Genomic DNA, 12,481 nt, shown 5'->3' with positions numbered 1-12,481 from the left:
AAAAGCAGACTTTGACTCGATCAGGGAACTCATGAACAGGATCCCCTGGGAAGCCAGTCTGAGTGGGAGATGAGTCCAGGAGAGCTGGTTGTACTTCAAAGAAGCCTTACTGAGAGTGCAGGAACAAAACTTTCCAATGTGCAGGAAGACTAGCAAGTATGGCAGAAGACCAGCTTGTCTTAGCAGGGAGCTCTTCAGTAAACTACATTGCAAAAAGGAAGCTTATAAGAAGTGAAAACTGTCACAACCCAAAGTTGTAGTTTTTGTTTGTGTGTGTGCTTCGGCACCGCTAAATTATTTCCCGCCGATTGTAGCTTTCTTTGCACGGTAGAGTTCTCTGCTGCGAGAGAGAACTCTGGTGCAACGGGGATTTCCCGCCAAATTACAGCTTCTTTGCAGGGTGCATTTCTTTTGCATACTGGTGATACACGCTGCAAAGGAGTTCCCGCCATTTGTATTTGGATTTGCGCCACATTATTGGCCAGTTCCAAATGTAGGCACACGTGGCGGCTAGCTATTGGCTTGCTAGCCATACAAAAGGCTTGGGTAGTTTCCGCCCAAGTCAGAGACGGAGACGGAGAGAGAGAGAGAGAGAGAGAGAGAGAGAGAGAGAGAGAGAGAGAGAGAGAGAGAGAGAGAGAACTCGCCAGGAGGAGGAGACTTCGTGCTGTGTGAAGATCTCCAAGCGCTGCAGACCCTTGCGGACCCAACGTGCCTCTCTCAAGCTTAATAACCGAACCCGCGGAGCTTTTGCTTCTAGCCTCTCCCCGTCGCCGATCGCAATCCCAGACGTATCCCTTTCCTGTAACTTCGAACCCGCGGAGTCTCAACTCCAGGGAACCTTTCGAACCCAACCGAACCGGACCCGCGGAGCCTAAACAACTCCGTGGGAGCAATCGAATTTGTTGTGGTCCTCTAGTGAGGATCTAAGCAGGAGCTGTGCCTGGAAACCTGTCCAGCCTACACCAATACCATCTTTGGGTGTAAGTAAACAATCTTTTCAATCAACCACTACGTGTTTGTGACTAACTCTAGCTCGCAGCCGGCTCTCTCCAACCCCGCGTGCCCGGGCTGCTGGCCACAGCCCGCATGCGCAAAAGACGGGCTGCGGATCGCTCCTCCCGACCCGCGTGTGGCGGCGGGAGCGGGGCCCGGCCCGCACAAAAACTTGGACAAATAATTAGGGAGGAGTATAAGAGTATTGCTCCAGCATTCAGGGATTGGAGTTGCAGCTGGCAAGGGATGTGAAGGGTAACAAGAAGGGTTCTTACAAGTATGTCAGTAACAAAAGGAAGATCAGGGAAAGTGTGCATCCCTTACTGAATGGAGAAGGCAACCTTGTGACAGAAGATGCAGAAAAGGCTGAAGTGCTCAATTCCTTTTTCACCTCAGTTTTCACAGGCAAGGTCAGCGCACAGACTTATGCACCTGGTAGCACAGTTGGGGGAGAAGGTTAGCAGCCAGCTGTGGCAAAAGAACAGGTTAGGGACTATTTAGAAAAACTGGACATATACAAGTCCATGGAGCCGGATGGGATGCACCCAAGGTTGCTGAGGGAGTTGGCTGATGTGATCGCAGGGCCACTGACCGTCATCTTTGAAAACTCAGGGCAATTGGGAGAGGTCCCAGAGGATTGGAAAAAGGCAAATATAGTGCCCATATTTAAGACAGGGAAAAAGGAGGATCCAGGGAAATACACTGGTCAGACTCAATTCAGTTGCTGGAAAAGTCATGGAGCAGATCCCCAAGGAATGTGTTTCTACACATTTGGAGGGGAAGAAAGTGATTAGGAACAGTTTGCATGGATTCACCAAGGGCAAGTCATGCCTGACCAACCTGATTGCCTTCTATGATGAGATGTCTGGCTCTGTGGTTGTGGAAAAACCAGTAGATATAGTCTACCTTGGCTTTAGCAGGGCTTTTGGTACAGTCTCCCATGCACAACATTATTGCAGACAGGCTAAGGAAGTATGGGTTGGATGAATGGACTATAAGGTGGATAGGAAACCGGCTGGATCATTAGGCTCAAAGAGTAATAATCAATGTCTCAATGTCTAGTTGGCAGCTGGTATCAAGTGAAGTGTCCCAGTCCTGGGGCTGGTTTTGTTCTGTATCTTCATCAATAACCTGGAAGATGGCAGAGAGAGCACCCTATGCAAATTTGCAGATGACACCAAGCTGGGTGGAGTTGTAGGTATGTTGGAAGGTAGGGTTAGGATTCAGAGTGACCTTGAAAAATTGGAGGATTGGACCAAAAGAAATCTCATGAGGTTCAACAAGGACAAGTGCAAAGTCCTGCGCTTAGGATGGAAGAATCGCATGCACCTATATAGCCTGGGGGCTGACTGGCTGGGCAGCAGCTCTGCAGAAAAGGACCTGAGAGAAACAGTGGATAATAAGCTGAATATGAGTCAAGAATGTGCCCTTGTTGCCAAGGGCTAGGGACAGAAATTACACATAAACTGGTATAAATGATTGGAAACCAGTTCAAATCTGTAACACAACAGAAGTGCAGTGCATGTAAACTGCTTTCTAAATGGCCGAAAACAGTTTAAGATAAACCTGGAAGGATGTAGTATCACTTAACTGATTTAGGTTAAATCAGTTTATTGAACCTCTGTCCCAGATCCCCTTGAGTTTCAAGTCAACTCACAGTCCCCCAGCATCCCAGGATGCTTTGTACCTTTCCTATAACCCCCCTCACAGGCCCAAGCTACCTGCTCCAGTGGAGCGGGAGGCATGCTTTTGAGGCTTCTGGAATGGGCCACTGCAGGCACATGGCTGCATTTGTGGAACTAAAAGTGAATATCTGTTTACTTGCTTATCGGTTCAATCTATGCAATTTAAACTAACCTGCAAAGATTGAATCAATTCAGGGTTGGACTTTTTGACTCTCTGTACTTAGCCAAAAAGCTAACGGTGTACTGAGCTGCATTAGTAGGTGTGTTGCCAGCAGGTCAAAGGAAGTGATTATTCCCCTCTCTTCAGCACTGGTGAGGCCACATCTGGAGTACTGTATCTAGTTTTGGACCCTGCACTACAGAAAGGATGTGAACAAATTGGAGAGTCCAGCAGAGGGCAACAAAAATGGTGAGGGTTCTGGGACACATGGCTTATGAGGAAAGACTGAGGGAACTGGGCTTATTTAGTCTAGAGAAGAGGAGACTGAGAGGGGACTTAATAGCAGCCTTCAACTACCTGAAGGGTGGGTTTTAAAGAGGATGGAGCTAGATTGTTCTCAGTGGTGATGCGTAGGGGTGTGCACCCTGAGTGTGGTGGCGCACCCCCTGCAAAAAGGCGCCACTGACACTGCCCGCGCCATTAGCAGCCAGCTGTGGAACCTAACCTCTTCTTTCACCACAGCTGGCTGCTAACAGCGCCTGCGGGCGGTCCATGAGTGCTGCTGGTTGCTGCCAACGCTGCCGGTGGTGTCTGCGAGTGCTCCCTGACTGCTGGTCAGTGCTCGCCACCCCCACCACTGCTGCCAGTGTTGTGGCTGCCTGCGGGAGCTCGCCGTGCCCCACCAGCCTCTGGGGGCACGTGGTGTTCATGGTTGTTCTCAGTGTCAGCAGACGACGGAACAAGGAGCAACAGTCTCAAGTTGCAGCAAGGGAAGTTGAGGTTAGATTGGGGTGGGCAAAATGCAGCATTCTATCCAGGCCGCGGGGCCCCTAAAAAATTTAGAAAAGTAATATTTATCTGCCCTGGGCTGCCTGTCATGCGGCCCTCGATGGCTTGCCAAAACTCAGTAAGGAGCCCTCTGCCCAAAATAACTGTCTGCCCCTAGGTTAGATATTAGGAAGCATTGTCTCACTAGGAAGGTAGTAAAGCACTGCAACAGGTTACCCAGAGAGGTTGCAGAGTCTCCATCCTTGGCGGTTTTTAAGCCCCAGCTAGACCAAGCCTTGGCTGGGATGATCTAGTTGGAGCGGGGGTTGGACTAGATGCCCTCCCCAGGCCCTTCCAGCCGAACTTTCTGCGACTCCGCGCTGGTGTAAGGCGGATCTCATGTATCCCGCCATGCCGCCTCGTGCAGCGCCGCACAACGCAGCAGGCGACGTGCCCCGTCCCCCCCACCCCAACCCCAGCGGCCCGGGGCGGCCAGGGCGGGTCCGGGCGGGGACACCTGGGGGCGGAGCGGCGCCGGGGCGGGCGCGGCGGGAGGTGTGGCCGCGACCCCTCCCCCGCCCTCCTCCGCCTCCAAACTTTCCCCGTCGCTGCCCCGAGTGGCCGGGCGCCGCCGTGGGGCTCACCTGCTGCCCCTGCACGTGCGCTGCGGCCCGGGTCCCCCTGCCCCGTATACGCGGCGGCGGCTCCCCTCCTCCTGCCCTGCGGTGCCCGCTGGAGGTCACGGGGAATAATCCCGGCTTAATCGCCTTTCTCTTCCCGAGCAAGGGAAGGCGGCGCCGCGTCCCCCGGGACAGCCCCGGGCCGCCGGCGCCACGCCCTGCCTTGCCTCGCCGCCCTCCGCGGAGCCGCAGGGAGCAGAGCCGGGCCCCGCCACGCGCGCAGCCGGCCACGGGTGCGGGAGGCCGCCCCAAGTAAGTTACCCACCGCCCGCCCCTTCCTCCCCGAGCGCAGACCGCACTTCCCCAGCCTCTGGCCCTGCCTCGCGGGGTACAGCAGCTCAGCTTGCCCTCAGCCCCTTTCGCTTGCCACCAGCCTGCCTCCTGTGCCTCCTCCCTGGCGGAAAGGCAGGTCATGGGAACTTTTGGGGCTGAGGCACTGGCAGAGATTGAGGTGACGGTCACTTGGTGCCACCTGATGCGGGGTTTCAGTAGAGACTGAGGTGACGGTCACTTGGTGACACGTAGAGGGTGCACGTGCACCCCCTGAGATTGCCCGGCGCTGGCTCTGCGCCTGCAGGTGGTTGCCAGTCACCCCCCCCCTGCCACCAACACTGTTGCAGCCGCCTGCAGGAGCTCCCTGCTTGCTGCTGCCATGTTCCCACCATGGCCCCCCAGCCTCTGGAGGCATGTGACGCTCATGCCACTTGATGTGGAGTTTCAACAGAGATTGAGGTGGTGGTCACTTGGTGTCACATGATGTGGGGCTTCAGTGAGATCCCCTGATCTCTGTTTTCACCTCTGATACCCCCCACGCCCAGTCTCTTGTGCTCCCAGTTGAGGGAGGCTTGTAGTCAGCTGGGTGTCCAGCACAACAAATAGACCCCAGCTGGTGTTTCCTGCATTCCCCTGGCATGACCGAAACACTGACAGGTGTTGAACAAAAAATATTAATAATGAGGTTCAGCATAAAATGCGTGGTTAGTTAATATTGCACATCAGGCCTGAGGGCTTGATCCAGCTTCTCTCTGCAGGCAAATCCTTGTGTCCAAGCTGAGACCCCCTTTCCCTGCCAGGGCTCTCTGCAAGGCTGCACAAGCCTGCTGGTACAGAACAGCTTGTGAGATCAGGGCCTAGATTTTGACTGTGGACAGGAGATTAAAATGGTGTGTTTGACAGCACTCTGGGTCCGTTCCTTGCTTCCAAGGTCAGTTTCTTTTCTTACCTGTAGCTATTGTGCATTGGTGAAGAAAAGGAAAGCAGTTAAAAAAAATGTGTTTTGTTTTGCTTTGTTTTTTTTTAATCGCTTGGTAGCTACCTTCCTCCCAGTTGACCCAGGATGGACTTCTTGAATTTGGCAATGATTGCCGTTTGTTGACCCAGGACACTCTAAAGCCCCAATCCTTCACAGGGCTCCATACAGTCTGATCTCTGAGTCCATACAGTGTTCTCTTGGTTTCACTGATCCAGCACCTTTGCAGAGCTACTAGCCAGAGTCTAACTTCCTGAATGCTTAAGCATATTTTCAGGAGAGTGAGGGAGGGAGATAATCAACTCAATCAAAACTAAGTCTCTCACCTGACAATGTTGTCATACTTTCAAGTCACCAGTCTGGCACTACTACTACTTGTGCTAGAGAGTTATGGGTGTTTTCTGAATCTTGACGCATTTTTGTATTGTATTCAAGTAAAACCTTTGAAGAAAACAACAACAAAAACCACCTTGTGAATTGAAAGGCAATAAAAAAAAATAATGTAGGCCCTCATGGTAAAATTAGATCAGGGTCTGCCTACAAAGCTGTACACATTTCAGTGGGTCTGTGCACAGGTGCAGGGTCTGTCTGCTGTGGAAATGTATCTCAGTGCCATGGTGTATCCCCCCCCCTTTCAGCTTGTGAATGCGACTTCCAGATCTTGAGCTCTTTATTTCATAAAGTAAAAATAGTTTCATACTCTTTCGTGCACTGGTGTGCGAGAGAGGTGGTTGCAGTCAGAGAGTTGCCAGAACCTCAGGATCCCCTTTTTCTACTATCTTTCTCAATTAAGATAGATTTCTTCAATCACTTTCCACTATTGGGTATTTTTCATCCATTTCTTCAAAAGAATAGATTGATGAAGTAGATATAGAAAAGAAAGGGAGTTTCTAATCTGTTTTAACTGTGGGAGCTAGTGATACCAGTGCCCAGAGTGACTCTTTATTTGACTTCAAATTCACTGCTTTGAACTTTCATTTATCTTGTCTCTGGTTAAACTAATACATTATTTAAAAGAAAACTGAGTTTTTTTTCTTTTCCTTTTTCTTTTCCCACCTCTCAAATGACGTAGAGGTCTTTCTAATTTTTTTAGTTTCACAACCGACAGCTACAATAAGAAAGTACTGCTTTGGACACTGGAAATTAGCTTTTAAATTCTATATCTGCTTTCCCCTTTTAAAAGATAAGCCATACCTCAGTACATTATTGTAACTGTTTAGACTCACTGACTCTTGGCTCAGCTTCTTCATTTACCTAATCACTTGAAATGTGTAAAGATTTCTTCAATGTAAGAGCTTTAAAGAAGTTTTAAGCACTTACTTGTACAAATACTGATGTTCGTGCCTTTAATATTATTTTATTTTGATGCACTGCAAGCAACACCTCATTGACTCAGAAAGTTTCATAGCAAGAGCTTTTTGAGCCTTGATTTGTGGCATGGGATTATAGGCTAGCCTAGTGGTACTCAGTCTTCTGGCTCCACAGTCCAGATGAGTGGCACTGGGTTGATCTGTGGACTGGATCCAGCATGGGGTAGGTAGGCCTGCAGGTGTGAACTGGTATGCCAACCCAGCCCTGCCTGCTGGATCTAACCACAGAGCAACTACACCCACAGGATCTACCCCATGTGCTGGATCCAGCTGCAGAATGATCACTTGCACTTTGTGATCTGCCATGCAGGGCCATGTCATCCAGATCGAAGGGCTCTCCATGGATCTGAAAATTTGGCAGCAGGAGAGCTGCGGTAGTTTTAATTGCTTTGGGTTTTATAGACATCCAGTGAAAGCCATGGCAATTAATGTTGCCACCACTCCCCTACCACCAAGTTTCTGGGGGAATCCTGGGAGTCAAATGACTTGGCTCTTCAGGCTGAAGGTTAAGCACCACTGGGTTAGACCTAGTGTATTTGAGTTACATGCTCAAACATTTAACATGCAGACTTGTTCATCTTGGGATAACCTTATTACAGCTCTTGAATTTTCTCCCAAACATAGCTTGTCCCTGTGCTATATGACCATCAGTACTTTACTCTTCCTACTCTTACAGCAGATACTAGTGCCTTGTATTATTGGTACTCCATTTGAGAATTTAATTATTTTGTGTTCAGGCCATTATCTTCCTGAGCTCTTGTTTTAATCTTAACATTTGTCACTGTTACATAGCTGTATTTTACTTTTACAGGCACTCTTGTTTATTATACTCTTATCTTATTCTTTACTTTTTTCATTTTGGCTTTTCATTTCTGGTTTACTAGTAATTATCAATTGGTCTTTCTATCTCAACTAAGTCATGCAGTGTTTATTTATGTTTCTCTAGCTTAATCACTGAGAGTTTTGAACTTCCTCAAACCCTTTTCATAGTACAGTACAATAGCAGACTAAGAGTTACTAAGAAATTTAATGAGATTCCATAGTAATTATTTTTGTATAAGCCCACATGCAGGCAGTTATCTTCTGAAATAATAGTATTTTTCTGACTTTTTTCTTCACTCTTGGAAGTGCGTTATGCAATAAAGAATTTACATCATTGTCATACCACATCATGGATAGCCAGATCTGGGTCAACTCAAAGATTGAGGTGACAATCAGGGTCAGGAGGAGCAAGCAGAATCCAGGGACAAGCCAGGTCAGGTAGCCAGGAGGTCAATCTGAGAACAGAGTCAGAGCCAACTGGGATGAGATCAAGCATAAGGCAATCAGATCAAATTTAGTCCTGTTGCCCAGACACCTGGTGTTCCTGTGCAGGGGTTTATATGGGAAAGTAGAAAGTCAGCTGACCCTGGCCAGCCACTTTGGTGACAAGGAGTAGGCAGAGGGTTAGGCCCTGCTGGAGGCTTCAAGCCATCTTGGATAAATCTGATCAGCCATAGGGGTTGAACTGGGCAGAAAGCCAGGAGGTGAATCCAAGAGTGAAGTCCAGGGATGAAGCTAGTCAAGAAGATGGGAGATCAAACAGACCAAAGCCAAGGAGCAAGCCAGCGGGAGCAGCAAAGCAGTCTTAAGCCAGATTGCTGTTGCCCAGACACTGGCTGTTTGGGTCAGGGGTTTATATGTGGGAAGTGGAGAGTGACCTACCCCTACTAGAGGCTTCACATAAGCATTGACAAATCTGGATGGCTAGTGATGGGGTAGCAGGCTGACATAAATGTCTGTTTTGTTAGACCAAGGCCCCAGGTTTGAGATTGTGGACACAGGTTACCTCTTCCACTGTTACTTTAGGCCTGGTACAGACATCACATTTCTACTAGTATAAGTAATTGGAAACTCTCCTATACCCATAACAGAACAGAAGTTCAGCACACATAGACTGATTTAAAAATGGTGGAACCTAGCATAAGATTTCCCCCCACCTCCCACCAAAGGCCTAATGTGTGTTCTGTTTGCTACTAATCTAAACTACACTGTGTACAGAAAACTGCCTAACTTGCACCAAATCTGCCTGGACTTTTTGAGTTTCTTAAAGCCTTAAAATATGCTGCTGTTCCAAGAGAGGGGTGGAAACATGGGGGGAACTCTAGGTAAGGTCTGTCTATGGCACTGGATTGCTTTAATTTGGCCTTGAATGAAGAACAGTGGATTTTTATGCCACTGGTTTTAATTTAGTAAAAAATCTCTTCCACTTGGTTTGGTGATAATGATGGAAGGCTGGGTAGGGAGAAGCCAGTCAGTATGCAACATGATCTTGCGTTGTCTGACCCTACATAACAGCATCTATTAGTGTGTTGTTGCTTTCTCTGTCCTAGTAACAATTAGACTTCCAGAGCTCAAAGATGAATTGCCTGCTTCTATCTGTGAGGAAACAGGACCTCAGAATTTGAAAATTTGCCTGATGCCTTGTATTTGCATGAGTTTTTCTGGTTTTAACTGTGCTGATATAGCTAATATAAAAGAAATCCCTCATATAGTTGAAGCATATTTATACTTTATAACAGTGCTTATGATGATGTAAATAATTGCAGTTTAGTAAAATAAATATACACTGGTATGAGAACATCTTTAATGAGGGCTTTTGTGAACAACTGTTGGTGACAGGAAGCTACTTCTCTTACTGATGTAGCAATAGTCCATGCTTACAAGGTTTTTTGTTTCAGTAGTCTTGGGTAGGGGTATGTTTGTGGTGTGCAAAGATGCAGTTTATACCAGAAAAACAAGTCCTTGGGCTAGTACATATTTTTTACATGGGAAACTGGTGAAAATTATATCAGCAAAAGACACTTGCTGGCATAAGCTGTAAAAGGTTTATAGAATGGTTTCCTGGTTTAGCTATAAAAGGCTTGCCATAGTGTAGATCAGCTCTATATAGTTATGCTAATAAATCTAAGTGTGGACTATGTCTATTTGATGCTTAGCAATCAGTGAAGTACAGGATAATTAATTGGGACTAGTCAGGAATTAACCCCAGTTGAACACAAACACGAGCACATTGAAGATTTGGAAAGGGGTATACAGGAGCAGTGACTGGAGTTACATGGGTGGCAGCACCCCTGCTCCCAGCTTCTCCTCTTCAAAGGTTGAAGAGAATTCAGCCTTCTGCTTCACAGTTGGACTGGCATTGTTAATGAAGTAATATTTATTTATAAAATTGGTTGTGTGTGTATGTATGTATATGTATATATAAGATGCAGAGGGAGTAGATATATTGAGTACAAAGACATTATTTTTATATTCACACTTCAAGTCTGAAGCATCTGCATCATTGTTTTATTAAAAAGAAAAAAAAAAAGCCTATCAATACATTTAGTACAATATGTTGTTCCATTTATGGGCTATAAACAGAGCCTATGAGGAATGACATCATAAGACCAAATCATATCCCAATGAGAAAATCTGTGGACCATCAAAGAAACCTATGTAAAACACAATTTTTGGCATTTTGATAAATACCCTTCTCAGGCCTGGACCTGGAAGGAAATAGCGGTGTGGACTTTAAACCAGACAGATATGGATTGATTTTAAAGAAAGTTCCTCTTTCCTGGTAGTGTTGATGTTTATTTTCTCTTTCACTTGTGCAGAACCCTCCTACTCCGAGACATGTAGCTATGAAATAAAAATTAATGATTTCTAGAGTGACAGCATTCACTTGTGTGGGTGCCCACCTGCTATAGAAAGAATGTGATATGGAGTACTTGCTCTTAGCTTTGCTTTTTCATATTCGTCCAACTGCCTCAGTATCCTAAGAACTACTGCTGCAGGGTTCCAGACTTTTTTGAACCAGTGTAACATTGTCAGCCCTCAAGATTTCTTGTGAACTGCCACACACCCTTATCATTAGATTCTATTAAAGGTATTTGGAGCCTGGTATGATTTGTGACCTGCTGTGGGCCACTTGGAGTAGTCTTAGTCCCACTGTTTAGGAGTGGTTGTACAGTTTTAGAATCATAGAAAGTGAGGGCTGGAGGGGACCTCAGGAGGTCATCTAGTCCAACTCCGTGCTCAAAGCAGGACCATCCCCAACTAGATCATCCCAGTGAAAGCTTTGTCTAGTTGGGTTTTGAAAACCTTGAAGGATGGAGCATCCATTACCTCTCTGGGTACCCTGTTCCAGTGTTTTACTACCCTCCTAGTGAGAAAATTGTTCCTAATATCTAACCTAAACTTCCCTTGCTGCAACTTGAGACCATTGCTCCTTGTTCTGTCATCTGCCACCCCTGAGAACAGTCTAGCTCCATCCTCTTTTGAACCCCCCTTCAGGTAGTTGAAGGCTGGTATTAAATCCCCTCTCAGTCTCCTCTTCTCTAGACTAAATAAGCCCAATTCCCTCAGTCTTTCCTCATAAGTCATGCCCCCTAGTCCCCTCACCATTTTTGTTGCCCTTTGCTGGACTTTCTCCAATTTGTCCACACCCTTTCTGTAGTGGGGGTCCCAAAGCTGAACATAGTACTCTAGATGTGGCCTCACCAGTTCTGAGTAGAGGGGAAGAATCACTTCCCTTGACCTACTGGCAGCACTCCTACCATTGCAGCCCAGTACACTGTTAACCTTTTTGACAACAAGGACACACTGCTGGCTCATATTCAACTTATTGAAAACTGTAACCCCCAGGTCCTTTTCTGCAGAGCTGCTGCCCAGCCAGTTAGACCTCAGCCTGTACTGGTGCATGGGATTGCTCCGTCCTAAGTTCAGGTCTTTGCAGTCGTCCTTGTTGAACCTCATGAGCTTTCTTTCGGCCCAATCCTCCAATTTTGTCTCGGTCACTCTGAACCCTATCCCTAATCTCCAGTGTATCTACTCCTCTTCCTAGCTTTGTGTTATCTGTAGACTTGCTGAGGGTGCACTCTATGCCATCTTCCAGGTCATTGATGAAGACATTGAACAAAACTGGCTCCAGGACTGACCCCTGGGACACTCCACTTGATACCGAGTGCCAACTAGACACTGAGCTATTGATTACTACTCTCTGAGCCCGATGCTCCAGCCAGTATCAAGTATTCAGGCCTAATGGAGTGTTTTTAAAACCAAAAGCTTGCGAAGAAAAATTTTTCCAACTATTTAGTTGGTCTAATAAAAGATGCCAGATTTTCCCAGAGAACCTTGTCTGTACATTTTGCAGACATTTCTTATTATTTCTAACTTCATAGTTCCCCTTAAGCTGGGAAGCTGTACAGTAAAGTGAGTGCCAAATACTGTAGATATTTTAAACATCCTGGTAATTAGATGGTACATTTTTTTTAAAAGCTGGTGGCTGCTGGCAGCTAGTTTCTGTTAGGACTTCCCAGTTCACTCATGCCAGTAGAAATCAGCTAGTGTTATCAATGTTGAGATTTTTTGAAGAATTTCCTTGAATAGACAAGACCTACAGTTGCATATGTTAGATGCTGATAGAGCTACTAAACTGTGAAAAACTGCTAATTTGGCATTAGTTGTGCAAAGCTTAGATTCCTCTAGCTTAAATAATTGCCTCTTGGTGTTTCAGACAATTAATGCAAGTGTATTGATACCTGAAA

General features: G+C 46.7%; 1 protein-coding gene across 3 annotated transcripts in view; it reads left to right on the top strand.

The window, feature by feature from the left end:
* Positions 1-4,233: 4,233 nt before the first annotated feature.
* FHIP1A (FHF complex subunit HOOK interacting protein 1A) overlaps positions 4,234-12,481 on the top strand; it is a 154,330-nt gene continuing 146,082 nt past the window's right edge. For all 3 annotated transcript variants that reach the window (XM_059721980.1, XM_059721978.1, XM_059721979.1), the window contains exon 1: positions 4,234-4,541. The gene's annotated coding sequence lies outside the window, so the exon portion shown is untranslated. The remainder of the gene's footprint in view (positions 4,542-12,481) is intronic.

The sequence above is a fragment of the Alligator mississippiensis genome, chromosome 2 (assembly GCF_030867095.1).
Source record: "Alligator mississippiensis isolate rAllMis1 chromosome 2, rAllMis1, whole genome shotgun sequence".
NCBI lineage: Eukaryota > Metazoa > Chordata > Crocodylia > Alligatoridae > Alligator > Alligator mississippiensis.
The sequence above is the reverse complement of the archived record's forward strand: the minus strand, read 5'-3'. Positions and strand labels throughout refer to the sequence as shown.